This window comes from Athene noctua, chromosome 10 (genome assembly GCF_965140245.1).
Source record: "Athene noctua chromosome 10, bAthNoc1.hap1.1, whole genome shotgun sequence".
Classification (NCBI taxonomy): Eukaryota; Metazoa; Chordata; class Aves; order Strigiformes; family Strigidae; genus Athene; species Athene noctua.
In genome coordinates this window covers 4304761-4321264 of record NC_134046.1, presented here as the reverse complement: position 1 = coordinate 4321264, position 16504 = coordinate 4304761, and positions in this window count along the sequence as shown.

Here is a 16504-nt window from a genome sequence, read left to right as displayed (position 1 = left end):
CACACACACACACAAATACATACTTAGCAATCAAGATCATTAAGTACACAAATACATTTAAATAACAAACAAGCTACTGAAAAGAGAAGAAAGGTCGCAAAATGCAAAATGAAAGCTGCTCTTCTGTTCTCCACTCCGGCAGCGCCAGTCCCTGCCACAGAAGAGGATATATTAAGAAGAGTCTACCTTCATTTCAAGCGTGCTGCATTTTGTCCTCATATCACAACATTAACATTATCCCCACATAATTTTGTGTATTTAATTTTACAATAGACTGCGCCAGTGAGCGCTGCCTGTAAATATTTGATCACCACCATTCCTCTAGGATTATCTTATCAAGAGTAAAGATATTAAAATAGAAATCTTGTCATGTTACTGCCTTTATACTTCCAGCCTGAGAGTTGATTGACAGAAAATGAACTGCCTGAACTAGCTCTAAAGTGTCTTTTCACTGAGAGCTTTAATGCCAGAGGCTATAGAAAAAAAGGTAGCTAGTCATCGGAAACTAATGCCTTGCTGTAGTTAGGGAGCTTTTGTACTGAAGATTAAAAAATATGAATCTACTAGGGGTATTTTTGCAAGTGTAAAATGGTGTTGGTCTTTTTGTATCTTTTTGCCATCTCTAATGAGCCTTAAAAAGAGCCTTCCCTTTTCTGCCTGCACTTGAATATTAGATGCAGCCTCACCTCAGCTCACAGACACGGGCTGAAGTTTTGCAAGAGTAAGCTCTTGACTTATCTAACCTACAAAATTTCTTTTTGGTGATAAAACAGATTGCGAGCCAGGACTGAATGTTCCTGCCTAGCTTGGAAAATCAAACCACTATAGACAAGTCAAGGTTTCTATTTATGGCCAGTTAAAGACGCACCGGTAATGCTGTTTTAATGTTACAAAATTGCCCTGAAATTGTCATGTGTCTGCGAGCACCATGCTGCAAATATACAGCCAGTCCCCAAGGGCTTACTCAGCCTCTGCTCCAGCACAAATCAATGAGAGTTTTTGCTGGAGTAAGGACCCAAGCGCCAATTCAGGGAAGTACCTAAGCGCAAGCAAACTTTAATCACAAGCTCGTGCTGCTTCAAAAATCAATAAAGACAGAAGCTGGCTGGGGCGAGGGGACGGGGAGGGGTGGGGGTCCTGCAGGCAGGCGAAGGACCAACAGTTCCCGGCATCCAGAATAAATCTGGCTTTGTCCTGTCGTGATCCTGGAGGGCAGGAGAGGCTGGTTAGTTCACAGATCTGTCCCATCGTAATGACAAACTGTAGCCACTGGCATTAAATCACCCAAAGCCTTCAAGGCGGTAACAGAAGTGTTATCGTGGGTTGACTGAGACAGTGCAACCTGGAGCACTCGGCTTTAGCCAGATCGTTCCTCCCACTTTTTTCCCTCTCCAACATGAACAATAACTGTATGAAATGAAAATAATCGGGCATTAAGCAGCCTATTGTTGAGCTGACATGAAAGGGATTTACATGGATGTCTCCTATTAACAGCAATGGGTGGTCCCCTCCATCCTTTCCCTGGGCTCTGAATGTAGAAAAGCTTCTCCTAATATTTCACTTACGGGAAAGGTCAAGAGCTGTGGTTTTGTTCAGCGTGCTCAATATATTCAATTAAAATATACTTGTGTGTTCATCAGCTATTAACTCTCTTTGCAATAACTGTAATTAAACCCATGAAAGAAAATCCTTCAAGACAGACTCTGACATGGTGGTGGAGGAGAGCAGGAGTTTCCGAGGTCTCTGATGTGGGTTTGCTTTGTGTCTGCGCAAGAATCCCTCAGCTGTGGGAGTTTCCTTTTCCATGCTGCTGGAGTGAGGGTGGCTTCATCGTCCACTGGCAGCCACTGGTTTCCATGTAGGTAGGGCATGTCGGCAGAAGGCGAGGGGCTGGCCAGATCCAGCTCCTGCACATCCCTTCCCTCAGCACGCTGGGGGTGAGCTGAGCACCAGCACTGCTGGATGCCTGACAGCCCTGGGGGAATAAAACCAGCCAGGCAATTTTCTCAATCAGGCAATTCACTTGCAGAAAGATCATTTACCAAGTTCCACTTAGAGCCTGAGGGATAAGAAATGGAGAACGAGAGAGAGTCGGCTACTCAGGAGGTTTTAGCAAACTCAGAGGTTTTAGAGGGTTTAGTAGCTGATGGCCTCCAATTCAATGGGCGGTAGAGCTAAAAGCCACACACCCTGCTTTGAAAACTTCCGCCAAAGAGCCTGAAATGAAGAGCAACCCCAGCAAGGCAGACTAGTGCAAAGCAGAGGAAGGAACTGAAGGAAGCAGAAAGTAATTACCTGAGCCAACTGTTCTAATTATATACACACAGCAGACAAACAGTGATAGCAATTGTTGGCACTCTTAAGATGGATAGCAGGGAAATGGAGATACAGTAGAAAATAACACATATTAAGGCATTAGTATTCATTATGCTAAAGAAGGAGGCGGGTATTTACATTAGTCAGAAACCAGGCATGCAGAGAGATGGGTGACAGCAAGGAGATTCGCAGCAAGAAAGCCCAGAGCGTGGTTGTGACGGGTTTCCCTGGCAGCTGTGAACAAGGGGATGCTGAGCCAGGCGTGATGCCACAGCACCACTGCTCTTCCCCAGAGCCCTTCCAGGGCTGAGCAGCACGTGCTTTTCCCCAGAGCGATGTCCCCATCGGCCAGTTTAGTGTCCTGTATGTACCCTCCTACATGCTACAATACAGCGTTTCCCCAGGAGGCTCTGGAGCACCGGGTGCACCACGGAGGGCTGTGTCTGCTGATGGGTAGCCCCATCCCTGCCTGACCCTGTCACAGCTTTATGCAGCTGATGGCATCCAAGGTGCAGCCCCGGCTGCCTCCAGGCACAGGGCTGGAACCTCCGGGCACAGCCGCAGGACAGCACACCACTGTGAGGAGCTGAGGGTGCTCCCTCGTGCCAGGGTGGCTTTGGGGAGATGAAGGTGCCCTCTACCACGCTGTACCAGCTGTTTACAATCTTCTGAGTGCTCACAGTCTTCCAGGTCCTTTTTCTAAAATGCCCCAAAGCTCCTTGTGAATTTGTGACCTCCTCCTCACCAGGTACCATCAGCAAACACCCTTGTTCCTCTCCTGAGGCTCTCAATGAAGACAGCTAGTGATCAAAGTAAGCTTCAGCCCAGTCCTGGAAAAACATCTCCCTTCACCATTACTAGGCCCTGTTAGTCAGTTCCCCATCCCTTTCTGAGGTGTTTAATTAATCCCCATCTGCTCCAGCATGGCTTATACTGTTAGATATTCAGAGCACGAAGACAGGGGATTCACTGAAATCCTGGAGGAGGAGAACTGTTGGATTTCCTTTATCTGCAAGATCAGTTAGGGATTTCAGGTTAATCTTGCTTGGTAAATCATGTTGCATTTTATCCCATTTGCCTTCGTGTCTGTAAATGGTCTTTCTCTCAGGATAATGTCACCAAGCTCTGCGTATTGGACCCTGTTCACTTAGCAAGCCCTTGTTAAATAAATGCACGACATCTGCCACGCTCCTCGTACACAGTCCCACCTCCGAGCTGATACACTTAAGTACACACCTCTGGGGCCTCTGCAGGACGGAGACTACCCCCATTCTGCTCCTTAGGTGCCTAACACAGCCACAAAGTATGTAAATACCTAAAAAACATTCTGTTGCAAGTTCCCACTGGGCGATCAGGAGCCATAATCGGGATTTCAAGTCTACACATCTTTCTTAACCTCCAGTCAGTCCCTTCTCCGTGCTGCCTTTAGCCCATGCTCCAAATCTTCCTCCTCATCCAAAAGCCAGGCATTTCATCTGCTTTGAGGAAGAGGACACATAACATCATGCTTCCCCATATACTTCTGCCCTGTGCCAGCCAGCAGCCCTCCAGTCTTCTCAGTCTCTCTCTTGCCCAGGGATTGTAGAAGTTGTACATTTGAATAATTTTTCCTAGGTCTACTTAAGCAAGTCACCCTTTGTCCTTTCCCTTCCTAACACACAGCTTCCTTTGCTGACAGGGCTTCCTTCTTTGTGTCCCTTGCATTCCTGGTCTTTCTAAGAAGACATTTTTCATCCAGTTCTGTCTCCAGCTCCTTCCTAAAATTTTCTTCCCCTTAAACTGAGAAGCACTTTCCAGATCTGAAGCAGGTGGCCTGTCCTCGCCTGCTCGCTGGGCAACTATGCAGATGGCAGAGTTGCACAGTTCTTTGGGCAATCAAGTGGTTTATAAATTTCAAGCCAGAGATGTTAAAAAAAAATGGCTGGGGGGGGAAGTCTTTCCAAGAAGCACAAAATCAACACAACTTTAGCTAACTGCGTGTAGGCAGAAATGCCACATGGTCTTAAGACTGCATAGATGTTTGTGCTCCAGCTAAATCGAGTGAGTTTTCTGGGTACTGCCCACACCCTCAGTCTCCTCCAGCAGCACTCACAAGTCCCCCTGGGCCCTGTAACCAGAAGGGAAGGGAACACTGAATCCCAGAGCTCTCCTGGCATAAACCAGGTGGCAGATCATAAGCAAGCCATCAGTATTTGTGCTATAAACACTAAACTGAGGGTTTCCAGTCAAATGCGGCAGCCAAGAAGAAAAGCATCCCTTTCCACCCCTTGGTCTCCTCTCCCAAGATCTTGCCATCACTGCTGGCCCTGGAGCAGGGCTCTGGCTCCATGCGGTCCTCAGCCGTTCTCTGCAGTGACTTTTTGATTAGGTTGAGGCAACAATTGTCAGTAAAACAAGAGAGGAAAATTAACAGTTGCAAGTCAGTGAGCCGTGTGTGTGTGTGTGTGTGTGTGTGTGTGTGTGTGTGTGCACACCTGGGCATCTCCCATAGGACAAGCTTCATCACACTTCGTGTTTATCAGGTCTAAACACCGCCAGGTGCCTGGAAATGCTGGGGAGAGGGGGGAGGAGTGAAATACATGTCTTAGCTACATAAATCTAAAAATAGATAAATTGTCTCTATATCTAAAATATAAATTTTATAATCTAAAATTAATAATTAATTAATAAATTTTATAATCTAAAAATCTAAATCTAGAAATAGATTTAGATATAGAGACAAACAGAGAAAGTTTTCAGGTATTTATACATAATGGTCTTCATATATCTAAAAAAATAATCTTTTTTTTCATGTTTAAAATATGTGCATGTATATTTATATGCATCTATATATTCTGGCTGTATATGCTTAGATAAAGACCTTTTGCAACATCTTTATATACACACACATTTACCCATATATGTGTGTATACATAGCAAAAAAACCTTTCTATTCACACATATACACATATATATTATTCTATATATACATTTACATATGTATTACATATCTTGTATAAATATAATTATATAAAGGTCTTTTAGAAGGACTATACATATATGGATGTGCATGTATGTATGTGTATCTATATGAATTATGAATATGTATAGATCCATATAATGTATGAAAATAATATAAGTAATAAATAAAACTATAGATACATATACTATCCATTTTAATTATATACCTATTATCATGCATATTACAAAATATACTAAGTATAATTATAAAAAGTAAACATATATTTTTATGCTACTTTTATATTGTTATGCTTATATATATTTAGAATATATATATTTTTACATCTTTAAAAGGTCTTATATGTAAGTATAATCAGCATATATATATATATATACATAAACACACACATATCTACATGTATTTTTATGTTTATCTGTTTGTGCATACAAATGATTGAAAAAAGAAAGAAGTAAAAACACAAAAACAAGTTTATGGCATTTCAATCGCAGCCCTTGGGTAGGCCTGAGGTGAGGTGAGGAGATTGCTCAAATCATTTGGCAGCCTTGTAATGAAAACTCTGTTCTCCAAAAGCTTTCATTTAAACAGCCTGTTTTAATAATACTTGCTTATTGCCTGGCAGGTAGATACTAATATGAAAAGATGTAGATAATATCCTGTGAGGATCCTAAACAACACTATATATAGATTTATACACACAGACAGATACAGGGGGGTGTGTATACACACACGAATACACACGTATGTGTACATGGACACACACACAGACCCAAAGAGCAGCTTCTATTTGTCTCCAGGACCACCAGAAGAAAAAGCTGCTCAGGTGGAGCTCTCTGAGGCTGGCTGGCACAAATACCTAGTGTAGAAAATCAGCAAGCCATCACTGAAGATTACTTAAATTGTAGGAGAAAAGGAATAATATTGCTCCCTGTAGCTCTGCAGAGTTTTATACATGAAAAGCGTGTGAGTATTTGTAAATGAAGTCAGGTGTAACTGGATAAAACCCCTACAGTATGCATACAACACATGCCATCGGCTTCGAGCAGCCCTGACGGAGCAGGAGCTGAGGGAGAGCCAGCACTGGGCTGCAATGAGGGGTGAGAGAAGTGGCCGGGATGCCCGTGGCACCCTCCTGAGAGTGGAGACACCCTGTTTGTAGATTTTGCTTTCAAATCGACTGGCTGCCGCTTTGGGGCCTGACAGGGTCCCTCACACCTTTCCTTTCCTTTGCTTTCCTGCCACCAGCCCGGCCAGGAGACATGACGTCTGTCCGTCCAGTGCCCATGAGCCAGCCGCTGCCCGAGCCCCCTGCTCACCCACACAGCCCAGCCGGGACGCAGGAGCTGTCATGCTGTGACATTTCTCTCCTCTGGCAAAGGGATCCTGCTGAAAGAAGTGAGGAAATAACATCAAAACCCCAGCCGGAGGCTGACAAGCAAACTGACATTTAACAAAAAAACTAGGTGAGGTGGGAAGAAAAGCCTGGGTGGGTTGTTTAGTGTTGGGCTACAGCTGCAGATCTTTAGGGTAAGCCTTTCTGTCTCCCCAACAGAAAAGCACTTCCAGACACTCTCCCAACATGCCAAGGAAAGTATTTTCCCCCGCTTTTCTATCTCGGCTATGGGTCTCCCAGAACTGCTCACCTCCAGAAGAGCGGCAGTGTCGAGGTGAGCACTTCACCATCCTCAACGCAGCAGCAGGGGAAGGAGGGCAGGCAAGGGTTAAGTGACAGTTTATTTATGAGTGACAAGGGCGTGCAGAAGCTTGGAAGAGTTTTTCTCTGATTTTCATCGGGTGACAGACACTTTACAGGCAGTTCTGCTGTTCCTGGGAGTGTCAGTGTGAAATGGAGAACCGGTGGCATTTACAGACTGAAGTTTCTCCTTGTACTCCATGACAGAATAAAGGGGAGAAAAGAAAAAAAAAAAAAAAAAAAAAAAGCCAAACCCATGAATGTTTTTAACGACCAGCACCTCCAGCCTGTTTTTATGCAAACTCTAACTCTTGCTGGTTAGACTCACTGCTGCAGCGAGAGGAAGTTTGAGCTGCTGGTGGACAACACCGAGCTCTGCTCAAACTATTTCTCATTCACTTAATTATACCCTGCACTTACGGTTTTACAGAGAGCAGATATGAAGGCTTACCTTGGGACAGATACATTATGTATACAGCATTAACTTCACACTCATACAGTCCCCATTTTAATTACACAGCCAGTGGGGGACCCAGGATAGTTTGCTGGCAGAGCAGTTGGTTTCATTAGCAATTCCCAGGACTTCAGCTGTCTTCAAGCATCCTCACCCACGCAGGCTGAGCTGCACTCGAGATCCACCCCAAGGTAGCCAAGGGTGAGCCATGCACTGCCTGGCCTCTGGGCTGCCATTGCAAAATCCCCCAAAATCCCCAAAAGACCAACTGCTGGCGCACACCTATGGGCTTGTACGAGGTCCAGCCTGAGATTCACCTTAAACGCAGGTATTTAGGAGAAAAGCCTTAATGTGACATGAAATCTGAGGCCAAAGGCTATTGAAAGATAACTTGGACGTACAGCGCTATAGTAGTTTGGCTGATCTCTGACCCCTGTCAGGGAAACATCGGTGTGACAGGTCCCCACAGGCTGCATCTCTGCTAATAAAAGCCTTTTAGCAACACTCACAGAAGGGGTTTGGTCAGAGCCAGATCATGCAGCTGGGTTTAATAGCTGGTGAAGCACAAGCTAGCCTTTGGGTTTGTGACTCCATTTGACACATCACCTCTTTGAACTAACATAAGCAATGCCCTTACATGTTGTCGGTTTCACAGGAACTCTGAAAATTCCTCCAAATTTTAACAGATCCAAAACTGGACGAAAATTTTCCTTGTACTAACAGAAAGCAGGGAAAACTGCTCTAAAAGAGCAGTATTTTCTCCATCAAGCCCACTGCATCAAAGGCGGTCAAGGAGATGGCTTCTGCATTTGTTCCTTCCCAAGGTGAACAGAAAGAAGGGCCATTTCCCTGCTTTCCCCTTTATATCTTTTCCAGGTGGCAAATGGCTCCACTGAACCCTTTCCCCACAGCCACCTTTCATTAGCCAGGCTGCCCTTCTCCCCACCCGTGGCACAGCTGCACAATCCTCTGGTTCCAGCCCAGGAGAGAAATCATCAATATACATATGTCAGGTGAAATTAAAATTGTCCCTATGAGTTATTCTATGACACAAACTAGCACCGGCTATATTAAATCCTATTAATTAATATTTCATTAATTCTTTTCCTTGCCTATAAACACAGAGTGGTACTGCCGAGCACAGAGGCAATTATTATCTGGGGTGCTTCAAGATATTATAACTTTCAGAGTTACAAAAGCGGCATATTTGTTAGAAACAGCATGAGAAATCTGTCGCTGTTAGAGCTGCTCTACCAAGACTAGAAAAATCCTGAATAAACTGCAATAGGTCAACAATTTGCCAGAAATATCAGCTGAATCAGGAGCCTGAGGTTTCATCTCACTGGAACATTACTTATTATGTGCACAAAGAGCCCTACCTCAGCAGAACACTGCACATTACTTACCGAAGGGCCAGCAAGGCATGGCTCGTGTTTCGCTAACTTCCACTCATTCAAGCTTAATTCTTTGCTTAGATTTTTCTCACCTGCTTTCCAAACTGGTAAGGTAGGGCACACAGAGGGACAGGCAAACTCTGCCTCTAGTAGCACAGAAAACCTTTTCAATGGCAGCTGATGAAGCACGGCAGCGGGCAAAACTCCACTGAAGTGGCCAGCTTTCGGCAAACACGGGGCTTGCTGCTCATCACTCACTGGGAGGTGATGCAGAAACTATGAGAGCACTGTTCTATTTGTTTCTGCTTGTTGGGGGGATGCTCTCCCAGCCAGCAGTGCTTTGGGGGGGCTGCACGGTGGTGATGGCCTCGCTGTGCGCTACCCCCATGTCTGGAATGGACAAGGGGGATACAAGGGGTTGGGGGGCCAGAGGTGGTGAGCATCCAGGGCTACTTTATTCCTGGAGGAACCAGCACTGCTTGGTCCACACATGGTATAAACGGGTCAACCAGGCTGGAGAATAACAACTCACCAGCTGCTCATGTGCCCACGTCTCTTGAAGAGGCAGCAAGAAGGGCTTTTTATGCCCATCCCTACCAGAGGGACTGCTGATATTTATTCAGGTGGTGACTTTCTCAATGGCCTTAGGAGACCTGGAAGACAAAGCTCCCAAACAAAAGCCTTGGTGGCCTTATGAAAAATTCATCTTTCTGTTTCCCTGTTGAAAGCAGTAGAGGAAAAAACAAACAAAAAAAATATGCCCCTTTACTGACGTTGTTATGCAATGAGTCATTTGCTGCCTGACGGGAGATGGGCCAGCATCCCTCTCTGCGCCGCGCTGATTTAACTGATTGCTTCTATCTGATCCAGAAGAGCAGTCTCGTCCAGCCTCCTTGTCTGTCCCGTCTTCAGCAGCAGAGACGTGGGTAGTGATGAGAAACAATGATGTCCTTCTGGTTTGGGCAGTGGCATTTTGCCTGTTCCTTAACCCTGCTGGGTGGCAGGTCCCAAAATCAAGAGCTCCTACTCAAGAAAAAGCCTAACCCTGAAAAGCCAAGGCTGGGTAGACTGGCTATTTTGGGGCCAGTGTGCAGGCGGTTACATCTTCTCACCATGCTGTGGTTGCCCATTTTGCACGAGCCCATGTCTCCACATGGCTCTTGGCTGCGTAGCTGCTGGGGTGACAAGTCCTGTGGGAACAAGGAGGCTGCACGGCTCAGCCCGCTGCCGAGCTCACAGCGATTCCAGCCTCCCTGGGAATTAGGCACAGTGCAGACAGCTAGTTAGACTCAGCTTCAAGGGAAACGCTATGGACTTTTAAGGTGGTATTTTCTTTCCACTCAAGGCTGATGCGTTCTTCTTGAGGATTTGGGGTCTAAACTGTCATAGATCTCACTCAAAAACGTTGCTGAGCAGGGGGCAAGGACACACGTGGGGCTTCTTCCAGCACTTGCAAAATTGCTGCTGCCTCCTCTGAGCTGCTAAACAGGGCCCGGGACTTCCACAACTGTTAATTAGAGGCGAATGTTATTAAAGTAAATTAGAAGAAAAAGGCAGCTGCGTATGCAAACTGATTATATTTTTACACTTGTTTAAAATCGCAACTGTGATTTTTAATTATAGTGGATCAAAGAAAATAACCACATTAATCCAATGTAATCACGTGCGAGCTGATTTGATAACAACATTGCATTTAATTGGCAGTAAGCTCAGGCAACGTTAAATACAAATGAAAAGCACTGACGCATTCTGAAGACTAATTAATATGACAGACTGGTAGCAAATGCATTGTTTATTACTACTAATTTCCAGTAGCTGGTTCAACACCATTTCGTTACCATGATCCCCAGTGTTGTGTCCATCAATGCATGATATTTAAAAGGAAAATTAAACATGATTTATTTTAAGGAGGAACAAAGGAGTTCAAAGATAATTAAATTATGCCTTTCAAATATCAAGCTGCAGATAAGGAGCTTTAAAATACAGGATTTTCCTCTTTCCAACTATAAGTCCTCTTGATATGTGCACATAATTCACATTAATGTGCTACATCAGTGACTGAAGACACTTTTTTCCCTGCACATTTTAATGCAGTTAACAAATGGTTATTTTTTCAGGGGCTGACACAATTCCCAGTGAAGTAAACAGAGCTATTACCCTCAGGACCCTGCCAAAGCCCAGCAAGTCATTGGAAGAATTTCCCTTGGCTCCAGTGGGCTCTCAATCATGTTTTAAACTTTTCAGATCAGGGCCTGTTATCTTTTTTTTTTTTTTTTTTAATCATTAGAAAGTACCTAGCAGAAATTAAGAACATTCACTCAAGTAAAGTCTTTTAAATACAGTGTCCTGAAAGTTTGCTAAAGCTTTCCAGAGAGTTGCACGCATTAAAATTCTCCTACCTGAGCACACTACCTTCCACAGCCGGTTATGGACTGTAATGGCACGTATTTGTCACACCTTGTTACAGCCTTGGTCAATAGAATAATGGAATAATCAATCATCTATATTTTAGTGTGAAACATAATAAATACAGTGCATAATAGTCAATCAGGTCTTCACCAAGGAAAAGTTGAACAATTACAGTGGTTGTCAATGGTAAACTGCCTATGATAAGTATGCAAACATTGACCCCAAGTGTTACACTGAGAACATGGAAATTAAAATCATCTATCTTACTTGATTCAAAGCCTCCCAGATAACAAGGATGGTATTTAAGGAAAATCTTGTCTGGACTTAGATTGCTTCTTTCTGTTAGATTAAAATTAAATTAAGTCAAAATTTAGAAAATACCGGTTTAATTAAAGATACTTCACTAGTTCATAAATTATACATTCTCCGTCCTGTTGCGAAGTGCAACTTTGATATTAAGTGTCAGAGCTGCAGAGGATTCCTAAAGGTTAGTTCACTTTTATGTGCCATATAAAACAGACTTCTGGAAACGAATGACTAATTATCAAAGTTCCCAACTTGCTACGCCAGTATCCTCAGCAAGGGCAGTCTCCCTGATTCCAGCAAAAGCAGTGTTTTCTTCAGCAGCTTAGTCCAAATATGCAAAATAACACAGGCAAAAGAGACCTTGGCCAAAAGTAGACATTGGCAAGGAATCGAGCATGAAAATATTAATAGATAATAATGCAGAAACTAATAATGAAATGTAAAAGGTCCGGCTGTCTTACACAGACCGCTGCAAGGAAGAGTGTCTCAGTTTCATTGGCACAGCAGCAGAAGAAGGATGTTTGTAAAGTAGTTTTCCGAACTTCCTAATGCTCTTACCAATGTACATCTGTTAGCTAAAGGCACATTCGTTTAAATTAGAGGGGCTAGAAAAACCAATTTAACAGTGAAGGTGATAATTCACTGAAACATACTGTAGATAGAAATAAAAACAAAACAAAACAACCAAAACCCAGAAGGATTGAGATCGATGTCTTCCTGGAAATATGCTGGAGTGCAGTGAACATTACTGGGTCATCTCTATGAAAACAGGCCAAAATGAAATGGCTAGTGATATAAAACAGGTCAGGCTGGAAGACTTGGTGAGTTCTTTTAAACTCAAAACTTCTTCTTAAAATGTACTTGGTCCAAACAAATTCAAATTAAATTTAGTGGGATTTATGCAGAGTCAGATGTAAGCACGAGGCAAAAAGCCATCCCTGAACTCTCCATCTTTCCATTGCTGTTTCAGCAATAGAGCTGAGCCCTCCTGGCAACATCTCCACATCCATGAAGGGTTTATCCCAGCACACATGGCCATGGCAGTCATTCCCCTTCCCAGCTGCAAGGCTGGGTTATAAAAAGCAGCCTTACCCTCAGTGAAATTTTAGCAGGCATTTAATGTAAGGCTTGTGCTCCTATCACGCACGCTCTGCCCTCCCCATACCCACAGTGGTGAGCAGAGCGGAGCAGCTGTACCCACCATCCACACTTACACTCGTGTCTGCTGAACCGACTGCCGTACTGTAAAAGCAGCTATCGCAACCCAAAAGGAGCCTGACAAATGCTCCCTCTGAGAGCAGAGCTACGCTGGGTAACACAGAAGCGTCGGCTCTCTACCAGTAACAGTAGCGGTTTCAATCAAGATGCCTCCAACACAGACTTGCAAATGCTTGGGACTGAGAAAGTGAGTAACAGCTGCCCATCACTGCCGAGGAAGACTGCTACAGATGAGGACAAGGGAGAGGTAAACTCCCTGGCTCCAGGGAATTTGGAGGAAAACTATAGACGTTAACTGATCTGCAGCACTGCTGAGAGGCTCCCTTCCTGCTAGGCAGCACTGGCACTCAGTAAGATGCGATCCTCCATCCAAAGAGTGTCTGTGATTGACTAAACCACTGCTAAAGACACATATCAGTGCATTCTGAAATGGTTAGAAAAGCTTCTTATATATTGACCCAGGCATTAGCAGGGTGCTGAGGAGCAGAGCAGGGAGCAAAGCCCTCTGGCATGGCTCTTGGCTGCATTGTACCACATTTGGAGAGCTTTGAAGAACCACCAAAAAAAAAAAAAAAAATCCCTCTGACATGGTTTAGAAACCCTAGAGCTGATTATTCAGATATAAGCCACGATGAGATAAACTCTGATATCATCGGATAGGGTGCAAGGCATTGTCACACGAGGGAGAGAGATGGGAAGGATGTGAACTCTATTTAAGCGGTCCCACGGTAAAACAGCTTGCAGCCTGCACACAACTTACTGTCAGCTCTCTCTGAGCGGCTCCTTTGATTGCACCGCTCTGTGAAGGAGCACTTGTCACTTTTTATCGAAGGAGAAGGGAAGAAAGCAAGGCAGCCTGTTGCCAGGAGAAAAGATGCCACTCGCTTTAAGTTAAAATATAGACAGCTGCAATGCCCTGGCTGCTGGTGATTGAGGACTAGCAGAAGTGTGAAGGAAGTATCAATGCAGGGCAAGAAAAAGAAAACAGCAAGAGACTGGAGAGAGAGCCAAGCAGGGAGGGATGGTGCTTCAGACTCCCTGCTTGTAGCTTGGTAGTGCCTGAAATCCCTGAGCATGCCGGAGGAGAAAACAGCAGCAATGTGCCCTTCAAAAACCGGCAGCTCCTCGTCAGGCTGGGTTGGGATGCTGCTTCCATGGCCCTTGTACCCAAACGGTCACGGAATGCCTGGCTTGGGATAAAAGGCAGACGCCCGGTGGCCCACTGTGAAGGAGAGGTTTAAGTCCTCGTATAACAAAAGGGCAATCGGTTGTTTGGCACTGACTTACTGCAGGGCTGGCTACCCCTTACGTCACGTTATCCTCAGCATGTGGTTAAGTTCTAATCGAAATGGAGAAAAGCCACAGCATAGCACAGCCTGTCCCGCAGCCTCTGCCTTCCCACATCATCAAGCTCGGAGTTGTTCAGTGAAATCCACCTTGGGGAGCTGGAAATCCCTCGCTCCAAAGCAAGAGTATTAAAGCAGTGTGATTGTATCTTTGTAACTCAGCTAGCGGAGGAAAACAACCTGGGGAAGGTACAAAAGCTCAAGTAACGCAAGCGCCCCTTCTCCCCCGCTTCGTTTGTCAGGATTCTGCTTGTTCAAGATAATAATCAGCAAACAGAAAACCCTGCACAAAAAAGCTCAGGCAGAGAAAGCCCAGTTTCCCCTCAGCCTCTGGTGCTTCTGCTAAGAATTACTTTGGCATATTAAAAGGCACCAGAGATGACAGGAGTGACTGAAAAGATGGAGGGAATGACTCTGCAGACATAGAAGAGACAAAAATGCAATGCAATATTACAGTTTCTCGATTACCACGAGGTAAAGCATTTCCCGCTGGAACTGGGAAAAGCTGATATTTAACAGCTGGATGCTGCAGACTAACCAATTTGCTTCTATGGGTTTGCTGCTTAAAGCAAAGCAGAAAATATTTATAGCTGTTGTTTTCCTAAATTCAGCTTCATCTTTGCCCAATTTGTCTACAAAACCTGTGTGATTTCTGGCAGGACTCTTCGGCAGTACTTCCACACACACACTTTATAGGTGTATCACTGGCAGTGAGGCTCCAACACCTTGTCCTAGCAATACCTACCAGATATGGAGGATCCTATCCCTCTGTGCAAGTGAGATGGTGAAGGGTCTAGAGCCCAAGTCAAGAGGAATGGCTGAGGGAACTGCAATTGTTTAGCCTGGAGAAAGGGAAGCTCAGGGAAGACTTTGTCACTCTCTACACTCCCTGAAAGGAGGGTGTAGGGAGGTGGGGATCAGTCTCTTCTCCCAAGTAACAAATGATAAGACAAGAAGAAATGGCCTCAAGTTGTGCCAGGGGAGGTTTAGATTGGATATTAGGAAAAATTTCTTCACTGAAAGGGTTGCCAAGCATTGGAACAGGCTGCCCAGGGAAATGGTTGAGTCACCATCCCTGGAGGTATTTCGAAGATGTGTAGACATGGTGCTTAGGGTCATGGATTAGTGGTGGACGTGGTAGTGCTAGGTTAGAGGTTGGACTCAGTCTTAAAGGTCTTTTCCAATCTATATGATTCTATGATTCTAAGTGTGGGAATCACAAACGGCGTATCTGTCCTGAACTGACGATGGATAAAGTCACTAAAATCACCTACCCACTTGCTTTAGTGGCATTAGAGCACGATTAATTTTGTGTGCTGCCAGAAGGTGGATGAGTGAAGGTCTGGTTTTTCAGTTGGTTCTAGTTGTCATCCGTCTGCTAGATTTCCTAATGTATGTTGCATATGCTCATGATGTATTTTCCCTTTAATATGAGCACAAGGGCTCGCTCACAGATTCCACAATTCTGCTGCTAATATCAGCCTGTGTTTCATGGCAGCACATAGCCATCCATCCCAGCAGTGGAGAGCACTCGCTAAGAAATTACACATCTATTTGGCAACAGGCAATACCAATGTCACCTTCTAAACATGCAACCAAGGGATGCAGGAGTAAACAGAGGAACAGCCTTTCCCCTGGAAGCAGAGGCAGGCAGTGACTCCAAGTCCTGCAATATTGAGTTATCATCTGGACCTGGCTACGTTTCCCTGCGACTTGTTCCCCTTCATCTCAGTCTCTAGCAGACAGGGGACATATGGATGTCCTCATGCTCCTGGCCATCTCACCAGAGGTCACATTCCTTTTCTTTTCCTCTGGTAAGTTGGGGGTTGTTCCTGGAGTTACTGTGGACTCGTCCCATCCTAGCTGCCTTTTGAGCTCATTAGCTCGCCGCTGTGCACTGACATTGTGTGGAAGGACTTCTGGAACAACACAGCCAGCTTCAACACTGTAGGATATTTTCCTACAATGAAAACCCCATCGCTGTACAGGGCTACATCATGCCACAGGCACTGATCCCTCACGGGCACAGGGCTGTGGGGATGTGGCTCAGCACGAGGAGCACAGGGGACCCTCCCACATCCCGGGGGGGAAGAATGGGCCAAGACGAGAGAAGAGGGGGCAAACACAGCACAGGGGGTGGTGCCACGGTCTGAGGGGACAGGCCAGCACCCATCCTGGGGACATGCCAGAGCCCCTGGGGACACACAGCCACAGCCCTGGCTGTCCCATGGCCCAGCACCTGAGGACGTGGGGTGTGCATCACCCCTGGGGCAGGCCTGAGCTGAGACAGCATCTCTGCTGTGTAAAGAAATGAAAATGCTGTTTTGTTGTCATTTGAGTTGTTTGTTGGTTTTTTTTTTCCTTTTGTTTTTAAGAGAGAAAACTGCAGATCTCCTCTGTCCCAGGAAA